Raw genomic sequence first — 14,488 nt, 5'->3', positions numbered from 1 at the left:
TTTGAAATGCTTTATTGTAGGAATAATAATGAGCTGGTAATAGTTCAGTCTTCTCAGGATTAAGCCCGGCTTTACATCCTTTCAATTCCTAATTGAATTAATATAATCTTGGATTATTATGTCTCAAACAAAAGTAAGATATTAAACCTCTCTGTAAGAAAATAACTGACATCATGTAGAGCCTTTATTTCTACTGATCTTCATTTATAATGTGTAGGACTCGGTAAAGAATAATCAGACGTAACAGAAGACAAGACGTTATTGGCAGTGTACACAGTCATTTCATATCATACGTGTATGTGTGTATTTATTTGTAAGAGTTCTGAGCTGTTAAGTATGGTGGAAATTACTCTCTTGTATAGTGAAAATGATGTGTAGATGTTATTAGTGTATCAGTAGTAATATTAACAGCTAATCTAAATAATAGTGCCATTTAATGAAACAGAAGGACAAAGCAAGAAGTAGAACCGAACGTAGTCGACTGGTGATCATTCTTGAGGAAAAAAGACGTAGGAGAGGTAATGTCCCATTCCTTCCAGTAGATACGCTCTTCACAATTCTCGTTGCACACTCAGAGTGGAAAGACATTTTGACCACGGACCTTCATATTTCAATTTTAAGCAGTAATTGTGCAAAATTTTTAAAAATTTATGCAGAAAGTTTCTGTCTTCTATGTTGATCTCTGACTTGTTCTTGCAAAATAATCAAAGATGCTGCCTTTTTATATTTGTAAGTAAGTGAGCCCACAATCCACTGAAGCTTTTTGAAAGATCTTTGAAGTTAGGTTAGACTATTCTGTTTCCAAATATTAAAGTGAGTATATATGACAAATTTTAAAGTGGGTAGTATACTTAGATTGTGCTTGGCATCAAAATGATACGATTCTAGAAAAAGTTCCAAGTATCATTTCCCAAAATATTCTTGCTGAATTTTTTTAAAAAAAAGTATTTTTCTAAAAGAAATTACTTTCCACTCATTGTTAAAAGTATTACCTTTATCTTGAAAGGGTAAATTAAATGTGTATATATATATTTAAACTGTTTAGAAGCACTGATCATAAAAGAGATTGAAGACTATTCTCTCTGTAAAAAGAATGTATAACTTATCTCCTAAGTTTTGCAGCTCTCTTTAGTGCTCTGCCTTGAGCAAAGTTGTGTGTGTACAAAAACTTTAATGCTTTATTTCCATCTCTTAATTAGGGATTTCAAATACTCTACTGTATTTTAAAATCCTAATTTTTACACAGCAACTTCATGACATCCTTTAGTACTTTGTGCATTTTGGGTTGTAACTGTTTTACTGTAATTGCTTGCTGATGCAGTAAAACAATATAATATTACTTTGGAATAAATGAGTAGTTAAATAACTGGATGAATCTGAATTACCTATCTATCAGTCTGTCCATCTCTCTGTCTAATCTGTCATTTAAAGATTCTACTTAAAGTACAACTCCGTCAGTGGCTCCACTTGTATTTTTTTCCCATAAAACCTTGTATTTTTTTTTAAAGAATTTATTTCCTGTTGGGAATGTGTGCATATGTGTACTCTTTCATTTAGTGTTTCACAAAAGAATAGTTCTTGATGCCTTATCGACAGAACGTAGCAATCATCATATGCTGAGATGTTAGAAACATCTGTTCTTTCATCCAGCTGTATGACAGCTCCCCAACACTTACGTAATTTATTCTGATACTCATGTCTTCAGAATTTCAGCAATGTACCTATGCATTCTCTGAAAGCATTGTGTGCTGGAAATGCATTTTGGTCACTATATTGTGTTCAGTGGGTTTCTCCAGCCATTTTTACTGCTTCACCCAGATCAAGTATTGTCCCCAAAGCCATGCCCTTTTTCTGGCTTTGCACTGTGAGATAACAAATCCCAGAAGAGGCTTTTATTTTTTTAAATTGTATTTAATGGAATTTCTCCTCTCTGGGATTAAGAATCACATGACTTGCCATAACATTGTAAAGATTTGTCTTCAGATTCCAGATCGTTAATTTTTCAGGGTGGTAATGGCTTCACACATGCTCAGCCACTATCTCAATTCACAGTGTATATTTAGGACAAGGTTCTCTGGTCACAATAGTGAATGTCAGTGTAGGCATATATTTAAAGGAATCTTAACAAATGCAAGTCTTCGGAGCCTCCTCCTTGTCGGATTTAATTAGATTGTCGTATTTTTAATCTGAAAGCTGGCATAGGGCTTGTACTTCAAGTAGGAATAGGATTCTCTCTGCTTTGATTTACTGCCCACTTGTGCTTTCATATTGGTATTATATCCAAACTGATTTTTTTGCAGAAATTTTTAAAAGTTTTTTTTCTTAATCAGTGTTAGTTTGGTCAAATATAGACAACATAAATTGAAAATCCATTTAACCAGTTTTGTATATAATGATATATGTTGCAGTATATTAAAAGCAATCTCATAAGTAAAGGTACCACTCTCATCAACTCTGTATGGGGAGACTTCCCCGGCCATTTTAGAGTGGCAGAGGGCTGGGAATGCACCTGCCGCAGAGATATATTGACCCATAGAGCACATGAAATTTAGTTCTCTGTTCATTTTTATACATGTATAGTTGTAAAATAACAATTCAGGTGTTTTCTTATCACGCTGCAGTGGATCATCTTGTCAGTCCCCTAGGATCTGAGATAATCCAATTTTGAAGGTGCCCAGTGGGTGTGGGAAAAAAACAGGGGCAAATGCATTGAACTCCAATGACTCTAGTTCTCAATCTTGAATTTCCTAAGGCTGTTTGTTTTTTATTTCTTAGGTAATAAATCCCCACCACCACCCAGTTTTACCGAGATACAGTTGGCTTACGTTATGTCAGTGTAAGTTTAAGGTGTACAACATAATGATGTATGTACATATTGTGAAATGATTACCACACTAAGTGTAGTTAACAACCATCTGCTCACGTATTTACATTTGTTTCCTTGTAATGAGAGCTTTTAATGTCTGTTCTCTTAACTGCTTTCAGATATACAATACATTATTAGTTATAGTCACCATGCTGTACATTACACTCCCTGAACTTACTTATCCTATAGTTGTTAAGTTTGTACATTTTGACAGTCTTCATCCATTCCTCCACTCCCCATCCCATCCTCTCTACCTTTGGTAACTACCAATCCACTCTGTTTTTGTGAATTCTCTCTCTCTCTCTTTGTTTGTTTAAATCTTGCATATAAGTGATATCATTCAGTCTTATAATACACCTACATGTACCTCAAGGTACAGAGACCTCAGGAGACAATATGCTTGTTTATTAGTATTCCCTGAAATGGGGGGGATGTGTGATTTATAGGAAATCCCTTGCCCCCAAATCTGTCATTTTGGCTACAATTTTATAATAGATTCACACCTTTGAATCAGCAGGAGGCATGTGTCCCTCAGTGCATGGGAATCATCCCCTACTCAAAAACAACCTTATTTTACTAATTCTATTACTGATATTTATGTGTGAATATTTTCTATATCTTTGGTTTCCTTTGTCAGACCAGACAGAATATAAAAATGAAGCCATCTGAAATTAATATAAAATTGTATTTCTTGGTTGGGTGGGTCCATTTACTCATTATTAGATTGATTCTTCTCTGAAAGAATTCTGGCATCCTCCAGGAAGTAAAGTGTCATGGCTACTTCCTGACCGTAATCATTTCCATTCGTTCATGGTTTCTTAGCTTTAATGATGTCTACTCTTCACTAATGCCCTTCAAAGGCACTGCTTATCAAAGCCTGAAGTGGTTGCTTCTGCCAGCCAAGGTTGTCTGTGCCCATGGTCCAGAGAATTGGTGTCTGAAGTGAGGGCACTGAAGCTGCATATTCTCACTGCAGGGAGCACTGCTACTGAAGCTGTTTCCACCTATTATATCATCACTGAGGATGTAGAAGATTCATCAAGGGAGGGTGATGATGTCTCTGTGTCAAGTAGTTTTGTATTTCACTTGACTTGAGGACTATAGCAGCCCTGTGTCTGAACCCAAGTAGGTGCCAATAAAATATTTATTGAGGGAATAAATGAATCTTACGGCACAAAGTTACATTCCAGGTTTTAATGGCCCCATGCTTCTGTTTGTGGAACTTATTAAAATCATAATTAATTGGATTTGTAAATATTATTTATTTACCCCCTAGTTCTAAAACTATCTCCCCCAATCAAGTAAGCATCATGAATCTAGAGCCCAAAGCGTGCTTAATTCCATCGCTCTATTCTCTTCTTAGAAGATCATAATTAAAACAGTGGGGTAATCAGAATCTTCTTCTCAGTCTGGTCTACTGTACTTGATCAAATGTTTGTCACTGATCAGGTGTTGTTTCTTAGGATGGAATTTTCCCCATGAGTCCCCTTGGTCCTTTATATGCATAAAGTCTTTTTTTTTTAATTGAAGTATAGTCGGTTTACAATGTTGTTTCAATTTCTGGTGTACAGCATAATGTTTCAGTCATACCTATAGATACATATATTCATTTTCATATTCTTTTTCATTATAGGTTACTATAAGATGTTGAATATAGTTCCCTGTGCTTTACAGTATAAACTTATTGTTTATCTATTTTATACATAGTAGTTAGTATCTGCAAATCTAGAACTCCCAGTTTCTCTCTTCCCACCCTCTTGCCCCCTGGAAACCATAAATTTGATTTCTGTCTGTGAGTCTGTTTCTGTTTTGTAAATAAGTTCATTTGTCTATTTTTTTTTAGATTCCACATGCAAGTTATATCATACAGTATTTTTCTTTCTCTTCCTGGCTTACTTCACTTAGAATGACAATATCCAGATCCATCCATGTTGCTGCAAAAGGCATTATTTTATTAATTCTTATGGCTGAGTAGTATTCCATTGTACAAATATACCATGACTTCTTTATCCAGTCATCTGTCAGTGGACATTTAGGTTGTTTCCATGTCTTGGCTATTGTATATAGTGCTGCTATGAACATTGGGGTGCATGTATCTTTTCGAATTCAAGTTCCATCTGGATATATGCCCAGCAGTGGGATTGCTGGATCATACGGTAAGTCTATTTTTAGTCTTTTGAGGAATCTCCATACTGTTTTCCACAATGGCTGCAGCAAACTACATTCCCACCAGCATATAGGAGAGTTCCCTTTTCTCCAGAGCCTCTCCAGCATTTGTCGTTTGTCGACTTTTGAATGATGGCCATTCTGACAGGTGTGAGGTGTTTTGATTTGCATTTCTCTGATAATTAGTGATAGCATTTTTTCATGTGCCTATTGGTCATTTGTATGTCTTCATTGGAGAATTCGTTATTTAGGACTTCTGCTCATTTTTGGATTGAGTGGTTTATTTTTTTATTAAGTTGTTTGAGCTGTTTACATATACTGGGAATTAAGCCCTTGTCACGTAAAGTCTTACAGTGCTTCTCTCAGATCTCTCCGTATTTGCCTAAGCACCCTATGTCCATGGCTGGATGTGAACTACAAATGTGAAAGCACAGATTGCAGTGGTTACTGAGGAGACTGTTTATGTGGTACTGCCCTGAATATATAAGAATGTGATGTGTGGAGCCGTGTTCTAAGTGCTGGGTGAAACCCTAGGGCTGGAAGTTTTGAGAAATGGTGATTTAAACTTTTCCATAAATTATTACTAGTAAAGATGATGTAGTTTTTGTTACCCTTTGCATTTTCACATTTTATTGCTTTGATTAGACATAGGCAGTTTGGTAAAAAGAAAAGGTCAAGACAAATGTGCTTTGTGAGCAGCAAAGTGACAGAACATTAGTAGCCAAAATGAGAATACATGGGAGTGCCAAGGGCAAAGTTACATGATGGAAAAACACAGAGTATGCAGGATTTGTGCTGATAATTGTGTTCTCTGAAATTAGAATTGTGTGGGATGGCTTCCCATCTGATATATAAATTCCCAGTAATTTATATCAGTTACTGGCTTGTACTGGCCTATTACAGGTATCTGCTGAAGTCACATGAATTGGCTTTAATCAATGAGACCTTATTTCAAAATAAACTGGTAGTGCAATAAATTCCAGCTGGGTTGGGTGAGTGATAAACTGAGTCAAGAAGCAGCAGAGAAAGACATGATCAGTAGAGACTAGGAACTAGACAGGTGAACAACTAGCTTGCAAACAATGTCCATAACTCACTGCCTGAAAAGTTAGCCTCACTTAATGAGACTGAGTGATCCAAGGTACAGTGAAATTTCAAAATGCCACAGAATTGCCCAAAACAAGACCAGAAGTTTTTAGTGTATCAGTTTTATGGGTGCTTTGAATGCATATATATATATTTTTTTTTTTTTAATTGAAGTATAGTCAGTTACAATGTGTCAATTTCTGGTGTACAGCATAATGTCCCAGTCATGCATACACACACACACACACACATTTGTTTTCATATTAATATTATATTAATTATAGGTTATTACAAGATATTGAATATAGCTCCCTGTGCTATACAGAAGAAAGTTTTTAAATCTATTTTTATCCATAGTGGTTAACATTTGCAAATCTCAATCTCCCAAATTTATCCCTTCCCGCCTCCTTTCCCCCAGTAACTATAAGATTGTTCACTATGTCTGCAAATCTGTTTCTGTTTTGTAGATGAGTTCATTAGTGTTCGCTTTTTTCTTTGCTTTGCTTTTTTTTTTTTTTTAAGATTCCACAAATGAGTGATATCATACGGGGTTTTTTTTGTTTGTTTGTTTTTTCTCTTTCTGGCTTACTTCACTTAGAATGACGATCTCCAGAGGGAAGCCTTTAAACTCTTTGGGAGAGATGGCCAATCTTAATATAGAGATACTGGGGGGATATCCTCTTTAGGCCCTGGAGAAAAGAACTGAACTATTTTCTGAGGAGGCATAAACCTCTTTTGGAGTGATCTGAAAGGACTGCGGTACACTCTCAATGCAAGAACTGTGTGTTGCCACAGTATCACTAATCACTTCCTAGATGTAGAAGGGAGCTCCTCTAAATGGTAAATACCATGTAGTTTCTTTGCTGAACCATAGCATCATGCCATGGCTGGTACATTTAAACAAGGTCTAAGAGAAGTAGTATATGGACACATAATAGGACAGGTGATTCCCAGGACCTGAACTCAAAGAACCAGGGGCAGGACCAGAAGCCAAGAACTGTGACTCATAGGAGGGTTTGGCGGTTGAGGAGCGTAAGCTTGTTTGTTTGTTTCTTTGTTTCCTATTAAGCCTATTGGGTTAGTCTGGTTCCTTTAGGTAAATCTAGGGCTACATTCTTACAAAATCTGAGTGAATGATTTTCACTCTGGCTACCAGACTATCTAGAAGATGGATCAAGCCAGTAGATACGACTTTTTTTTTTTTTATTTGAAAGGCCTGCTGGTCTAAGACCATAAAATCTCTATCAAAAGATTAACTTTCATGTGAAAGCAGCATTTTTGTGTGTGTGTTGGGTCTACTCTGTGTCACTGTGTGCTGTAAGAAACGGAAAGGTTTGTTGGTAGTGGTAGTAGGAGATTCAAGGAGACAGTTTTCATTCAGGGTCTTCCAGTTACCCAAAATGGGTTGTTGATTTTTAGCTAGTAAAAGCTAGAGAGAGATTAAAAATAGATACAGGAAAGAAGAAGGATAGGAGAATAAAAGAAGGAAGGATAGAAAAGAAGAGAACATAGAAAAAGTGAAAATTAAAGTGAAGGAGGTGGAGAGGAAAAAAACATGTGTTGTCTTCGACCCTCATTTCCCTGCCTAGATATTTTCCAGAGGTCTCCAAAAATTTAATTCTTCTTTTTTTTTTTAACTATCAAGGACAATTTTTAATGTTTCTCATTATAGGTGTCTATGCTAAGAAAGTTTTCGTCACTGAATACACATTACAGTTGATGTGACACTATCTGTTAGCTTTGTGAAATACTGAACATAGATTACTATCATTTCTACTCTCAGAAACTAGATTGAGACCATTACTCCTAACTTCTCTGTTAATTTAGGAAAGTTAAGTTTGTTAACTCTGGAACCATAGAGTGGAATATAGAACTGCTCGGGTTCTCTGGATCTGCTGGAGTTGGCTGTTGGCCGTTGGGCGCTGCCTCACCCTGTTGCTCATATGCATTTGCTGATTTCTCTTGTGCCAGTATCCTCTAGTCCCCGTCTACCAGGAGGTCTCAGGCCACAATTCTTTCTTCTTTCCACCTTATGAGTCCCTGAGAGCCTAAATATACTTTCTCTGGCTCTTAGAAGTTCTTTTATTAGCATTCAGCATCGTAAAAGTAGGGATCAAACTATTTTAAAATATATAGTTGTATTATTGTGTTATATTTTAAATAATTACTTCTGGTAAGCCACCAAAGAAATGTGAATACTTGACCCTTAAAACCATATTCTTAAGTTTTACAACACTCTGGAAAACATGACCTCTTCTAATTTATACAGTCTGCCATTGTGTCTATGAAATTATCCAGGATATTGATAATAAGGTCCTAAGTGAGGCATAAATTGGATGCTACTGCATTGTAGCATAGGTCCCATAAACTAACAGGAAAAATGGCCTGAAATAATCTTCAATTAAACCATGAGCCCTCTTCCCACTTAAAACTTATTTGATTAGTATCCAATAACTCTTTGTATTTTTGTGGTATCAGTTGGAACTCCTTTTTCATTTCTGATTTTATTTATTTGAAACCTCTTTTTCTTGATGAGTCTAGCTAAAGGTTTGCCAATTTTTTTTTAAAGAACCAGCTCTTAGTTTTATTAATCTTTTCCACTGTATTTTTAGTCTTTATTACATTTATTTCTGCTCTGATCTTTATTTCTTTTACTAACTTTGAGATTCCCTTGTTACTCTTTTTTTCTAATTCCTGTAGGTCTAGAGTTAAATTGTTCATTTGCGATGTCTCTTGTTTCTTGAGGTAGAGTTGTATTGCTGCGGACTTCTCTCTGAGAACTGTGCGTTGGTATCCCATCAGTTTTGGTACATTGTATTTCTGTTTTCATTTGTCTCCAGGTAGTTATTTCTTTCTCCTTTGACTTTTTCTATGTCTCAGTAGTTGTTCAGTAACATGTTGTTTATTTTCTTCTTGTGTTTGATTTCTAATTTCATACCATTGTGGTCAGAAAAGATGCTTGATATGATCTAAATTTTCTGGAGTCTATTAGGAATTGTTTTGTGATCTAATATGTGATCGATCCTAGAGAAAGTTTTGTGTGCTCTTGAGAAGAATGTGTATTCTGCTGCTTTTGGATGAAGTGTTATGAGTGTATCTATTAAGTTCATCTGATCTAATGTGTTGTTTTGATTTTATGTCTGTACGATTTATCCACTGATGTAATTGGGTGTTGATGTTTCCTGCTATTACTGTATTGCTGTCATTTCTCCCTTTATGTCTGTAAATATTTGCTGTATATATTTATATGTAGTTCCTATGTCATGTGCATATATATATTCATGTTATGCCTTCTTGCTGAATTGACCCCTTTATCATATAATGATGCTCTTTGTCTTTTATTATAGTCTGTTCTGAAGTCTGTTTTTTTTTCTGATAGGAGTGTAGCTATACCAGCTTTCTTTACATTTCCATGTACATGGAATATATTTTTTTGTTCCTTGACTTTAAGTCTGTGTGTCCTTACTTCCATAGTGAATCTCTTCTAGGCATTACATAGATGTAAATGTCTTGTTTTTATTATGTAAATATGTCTTGTTTTATTATCCATTTAGCCACTCTGTCTTTTGATTATATAATTTAGTTCATTCACATTTAAGGTAATTATTAATATGTTTTTACTGTCATTTTGTTAATTGTTTGCTGGCTGTTTTTGTAATTCCTCTCTGTTACTTTCTTCTCTTTCTCTTTCCTGTGGTTTCATGACTTTCATTAATGTTACACTTAGATTTCTTTCTCATTTTCTTTTGTGTATTTACTATAAGCTTTTGCTTTGTGGTTACTATATTATTATATATTACCTTAGGTATGTAACAGTCTATTTTAAGTTGATAGCAACTTAAATTTGAACACATTATGAAACCCTATATTTTTATGCCTCCATCCACATTTTATATTTTTGAGGTTATTTTTCACATTTAAAAATTTTATGGATCTTTTAACTAATTATTGCAGTTTTAGTTAATTTTACTACTTTTATCTTTTAACCTTCTTAGTAGCTTTATAAGTGATTTAATCTACTGTGTTTACTACACATTTACCTTTTCCAATGAAGTTTTCAGTTTTGTATGTTCTCTTGTTATAAATGGTATCATTTCTTTTCAGCTTTCCCTATAATATTTCTTGTTAGATCAGTTTAGTAGTGATACACTCCTTTAGCTTTTGCTTGTTTGAAAAACTCATCTCTCCTTAAAATCCAAATAAATACTCTGTTCAGCAAGGTTATCTTGTTTGGAAGATTTTTTCCATTTGTTATTTTGAGTATGTCATGCCATTCCCTTCTGGCCTGCAATGTTTTTGCTGAGAAATCTGCTGATGGCTTTATGGGATTTCCCTTGTATTCAGTAATATTTTTCTCTTGCTGCTTTTAAGATTCTCTCTTTATCTTTTGATATTTTAATTATGATGTATCTTGGCATGGATCTCTTTTGATTCATCTTTTTGGGAACTTTTTGGTCTTCCTGGACCTGGATGTCTGTTTTCTTCCCTTGGTTAGGGAAGTTTTCAGCCATTATTTCTTTTCCCTTCTTTTCTTTTTTTTCTTTTCCTTTCCTTTCATTTCATTTCATTTATTTATACAATTTTTGCCATTATTTCTTCAAATTAGATTTCTGCCCTCTTCTCTCTCTCCTCCTTCTGAGACTCCTATAATGTGAATGTTACTCTGCTGGATGTTGTCCAAGAGGCTCTTTAAGTTATCTTCATGTTTTAAATTCTGTTTTTCTTTTCCCTGCTTTGTGTAAGTCCCATTGCTTAATTTTTGAGATTACTGAACCATTCTTAGGCTTTACCTAATTTGCTCTTGAACCCCTGTAGTGTGGTTATCAGTTCAGTTGTTGTATTCTTCAGCTCCGTGACTTCTGTTTGGTAGTTTCTTGTATTTTCAGTCTCTTTATTGAAGTTCTCACTGTATTCATCCATTCTTCTCTCTGGTTTAGTGAATAGCTTGATCATTATTTGAAATTCTTTATTAGGTCCATTATTAATCTCCATATCACTAAAATCTCTTCTTGACATTGTGTTTTATTCTCTTGTTTGGAACATAACATACATCTCTGTTTCTTCATTTTACTTGATTATGTTTGTTTCTATGTATTAGGTGAAGCATCTACCTCTTCCAGTCTTGAAGAAGTGGCCTTGTGTAGGAGACAATTCTTCTTGTTCAACCTTGCCCTTGGTTTCAAATCTCTGTGATTGTGTCTAAACTGCCTGATTTATTCTTAATATGCCCCCACTGTTGAGGATGTCCCAAGATCTGTCAGTGTTCCAACTGGCTGTGGGAAACCTGAAGCCTATGTCTCAGGCTGAAGCTCCAGGGTAAGTAAGTAGGCATTTTTCACAAGAAAAACGGAGTTATGTTCTAGTCTGTTGTCTGCGCAGTGCCCAGGATGGCCTCGCAAAAACTGTCTTTCCAATTGTTACCGCCCCAGGGAGCTCAGGAACATTAGCCCCCTTGGCCACCAGAGCCAGATGATCAAGTTGTGTCTCTTGTGTGGATTGTGCACACCTGATGGCTTTAGCAAGGTAGCTGGAGAGTAGAGGAGGCAAGACACAGTTGCTGGCTTTAGAAATGTGGTGGGAAAATGTCTTGACAGTGCAAGCCTGCAGGCTTCACCAATGCCAGAGAGAGTGACTTGTCTGTGCATATGCACAGGCTTCAGGTTGGGAGTAGGAGAATACTGGGACCACACTTTTTCTCCAGCCCCAGCCCAAGGACAGGGGAATTTCACAACCACATCTGCTCACAGACTTTAGCTAGGAGGTGGTATAATGCTACAACCATTCTTACATGCCTGCCCCAGCCAAGGACTGAGAGAATGCAACTGCCTGAGCCTCTGGCTTTAACAACACAGTTGCATAGTGCTTTGGTTGCTTTTCCCCACGTCTTTGAAAGGTGGTGGGGAGGGTGTCTCAGCTGAGCTCACCTGCCTGTGCCAGCAGGTTAGGTTGAGGGTGCTATAAAGGCACCCACCAGGACCACTGTCTCTGGGGAGCATTTTGACTATCTCCTGCCCCTCCAGACAATATTTTTAGTTAACAAATGAATCTTTTTCGTATACGAAAGTTTAGGTACTTTCCAAACTGATGTTTTTTTCATTCGGTCTCATGGCCAGTGAGACTTAATGTAAGCCCTTGAAAAGGGGAATCTCAGTTTTCGATAGCACTTTGGGTCCCTTGGATTTCAGTTCTGTTGATTTTCTAAGCGAGCCATTCTGGGGACTTGTCTCTCTGGTGCAGATCCCAGGGGCTGGAGTTACCTCATTTGGGGCACCAACCCCTCATTTTCCAAGAGAGGCACCTGTTTGGCAAGATGCCTCCCTATTGTGTGTTGCTGAGGTATGTGTGTGTTTCATTTTGGTTTTGGGGGGTTTGTGTGTGTGTGTGTGTGTGTGTGTGTGTGTGTGTGTGTGTGTGTGTGTGTGTGTGTGTGTGGCTGTCTCTTCCTCTCCTCCGCATCTCAATGTGGTCCTTTGATCCATTATGGTGGAAAACAGTTTATCTAGTTTCTAGATCTTTTTCAGAAGAAAATAATCCAGAAGTAGATATAGATTTGTTGTGTCCTTGGGAGGAGGAGAGTTAAGGATCTTCCTATGTTGCCATCTTGCTTTCCAACTTACTTGATTTTGAAATGAATATTTCTTTGACCCTCTTTTCCACAGTACAAAATGGTTGTATTTAAAAGGTTATTAGTGCTTACAATTTTCTTTGGGAGTAAGACGCAGTTTTATTACCTTATTTTAATATCAGATTGTTTTCCGTGGTGAAATTGAAATTATATGACGTTTAAGTAAAATATAAAAAATTTAACTGAAGAGATTTAGCTAGCTATTTTCAAATATTTTGATATTCATCTATAGAAAAACTTTGTGTGATATAACTGATTTTTAACCTTTCTTATAATGTTACTTTTCTTGTAACTTTTTGAAATCCAGAGGGAGCTGGCATTTTGGTAGCCATAATGATGAAGTTTTAAAAAGAACTAAATGTTCTGACATCAACCCTCTGTAGAATATTTTGCTTACAAGAATTTCTAGCCTAGCAAGCCTTCTTGATGGCAACAACAAGTATTTTGTGTTAATCCATTGTGTGATTTATATTAGTTTTATTAATTTTCCCACATGTAGTTCAAAAATAAAGCCAGATGATACAAAACCGTTTTGTTTAAAGTACCAAGTAAATGAAGTTTTACAGGTGAAAAACTTTAGTGGAGATTCCGGGGGTATACTAGGTGGCGACTGGTCAATGACCATAGTTCTCTCTATCATCTTATAAAGATCAAAGTGAAAATTCACATCACAAAAATAACAAAATAAACAGAAATAGGACTCTTGGCATGAAAGATAGAAGACAGTATAACTGCTTGCTATTTGATAAAATGAGTGTACATGAACACCAGATGCTTGCATAGATATATTATTTTTTCATTTGTTCATCCACAGATAGATACCAGATTTTAGCCTATTTCCTGTGGACACTATAAATTAACCATGGTAGGGATAACAAACACTGTATTTGATTTAAAAAGAAAATGAAACTCCTAAATTTTATCCAGAGTCACAGTTTAAGAATTCTGGTAGGCTTGGAATTGTAGAGTTTTAGAATTTCAAGAAACCTTGGAGATTATTTGGCTTGGCCATTTTACATTGAGGAAACCAGGGGCCAGAAGCCTGATGTGACTCTTCTGATTATGTTCACATGGATCAAGGAGAATTTGGTTCTTACTCTCATGACAGTCCCTTGCTTCAGTTACAGGTGACTGTGTGTTCTACAGACACCAGCTCCACTTTACCCTCATCTTCAAATGTGTGAGAATTACTATGAACACAAGCGCAGAATTACAGTAATCATAGCTACCATTTATTGGGTGTCTTCTATATATTACCCACTTGACAATATTATTTATTATTCTGACAATTTGTGATCTGGTAATTATGGTTTTCATTATACTGATGAGGAAATGAAAGCTCAGAAAGGAAGAGTACCTTTTCAAATCCACATACACAGTAGGTAGCTGAACCAAGACCTGATCTGTTTCTAACAGTTTTAGAAGGAGGAGTTTGGAGGAAGAGGAGATACAAATTTTTTCCATAAATTTATTTAAAAACTCCATATGTATTTCCATAAAACCTTCATACATACAAGAAAACTAAAAAAATGTGCAGTATATTGCTTATATATATTTACATGCAATATAATGTGTATGTGCAGTCAAATTGTAATAATTCTATATAATAAAACTAGAAAAAAATATCTCCAGGGTAAGAATCCACATGGTAGAAGACTTGGAGGGACTTGTACTTCTGGTGGTGACTGAGATAAACAGCAATGTCAGACATGAATCTATTGGTTTTTAATAGTTGGTTAAATCTA

General features: G+C 35.9%; 1 long non-coding RNA gene across 2 annotated transcripts in view; it reads left to right on the top strand.

Moving 5' to 3' along the window:
* Positions 1-14,488, top strand: part of LOC123612629 (uncharacterized) — a 321,171-nt gene that overhangs the window by 155,327 nt on the left and 151,356 nt on the right. Inside the window, exon 1 of one of the 2 annotated variants that reach the window (XR_012507671.1) lies at positions 12,300-12,454. The exons of the other annotated variant lie outside the window; for it this stretch is intronic. This is a non-coding gene — a long non-coding RNA (uncharacterized LOC123612629). Of the gene's footprint in view, positions 1-12,299; positions 12,455-14,488 lie in introns of those variants that run through there. 2 annotated transcript variants of the gene reach the window in all.

The sequence above is a fragment of the Camelus bactrianus genome, chromosome 6 (assembly GCF_048773025.1).
Source record: "Camelus bactrianus isolate YW-2024 breed Bactrian camel chromosome 6, ASM4877302v1, whole genome shotgun sequence".
In the NCBI taxonomy this organism is placed as follows: domain Eukaryota; kingdom Metazoa; phylum Chordata; class Mammalia; order Artiodactyla; family Camelidae; genus Camelus; species Camelus bactrianus.
Note: the sequence above shows the minus strand (reverse complement) of the source record. Positions and strands in the feature narration are given on the sequence as shown.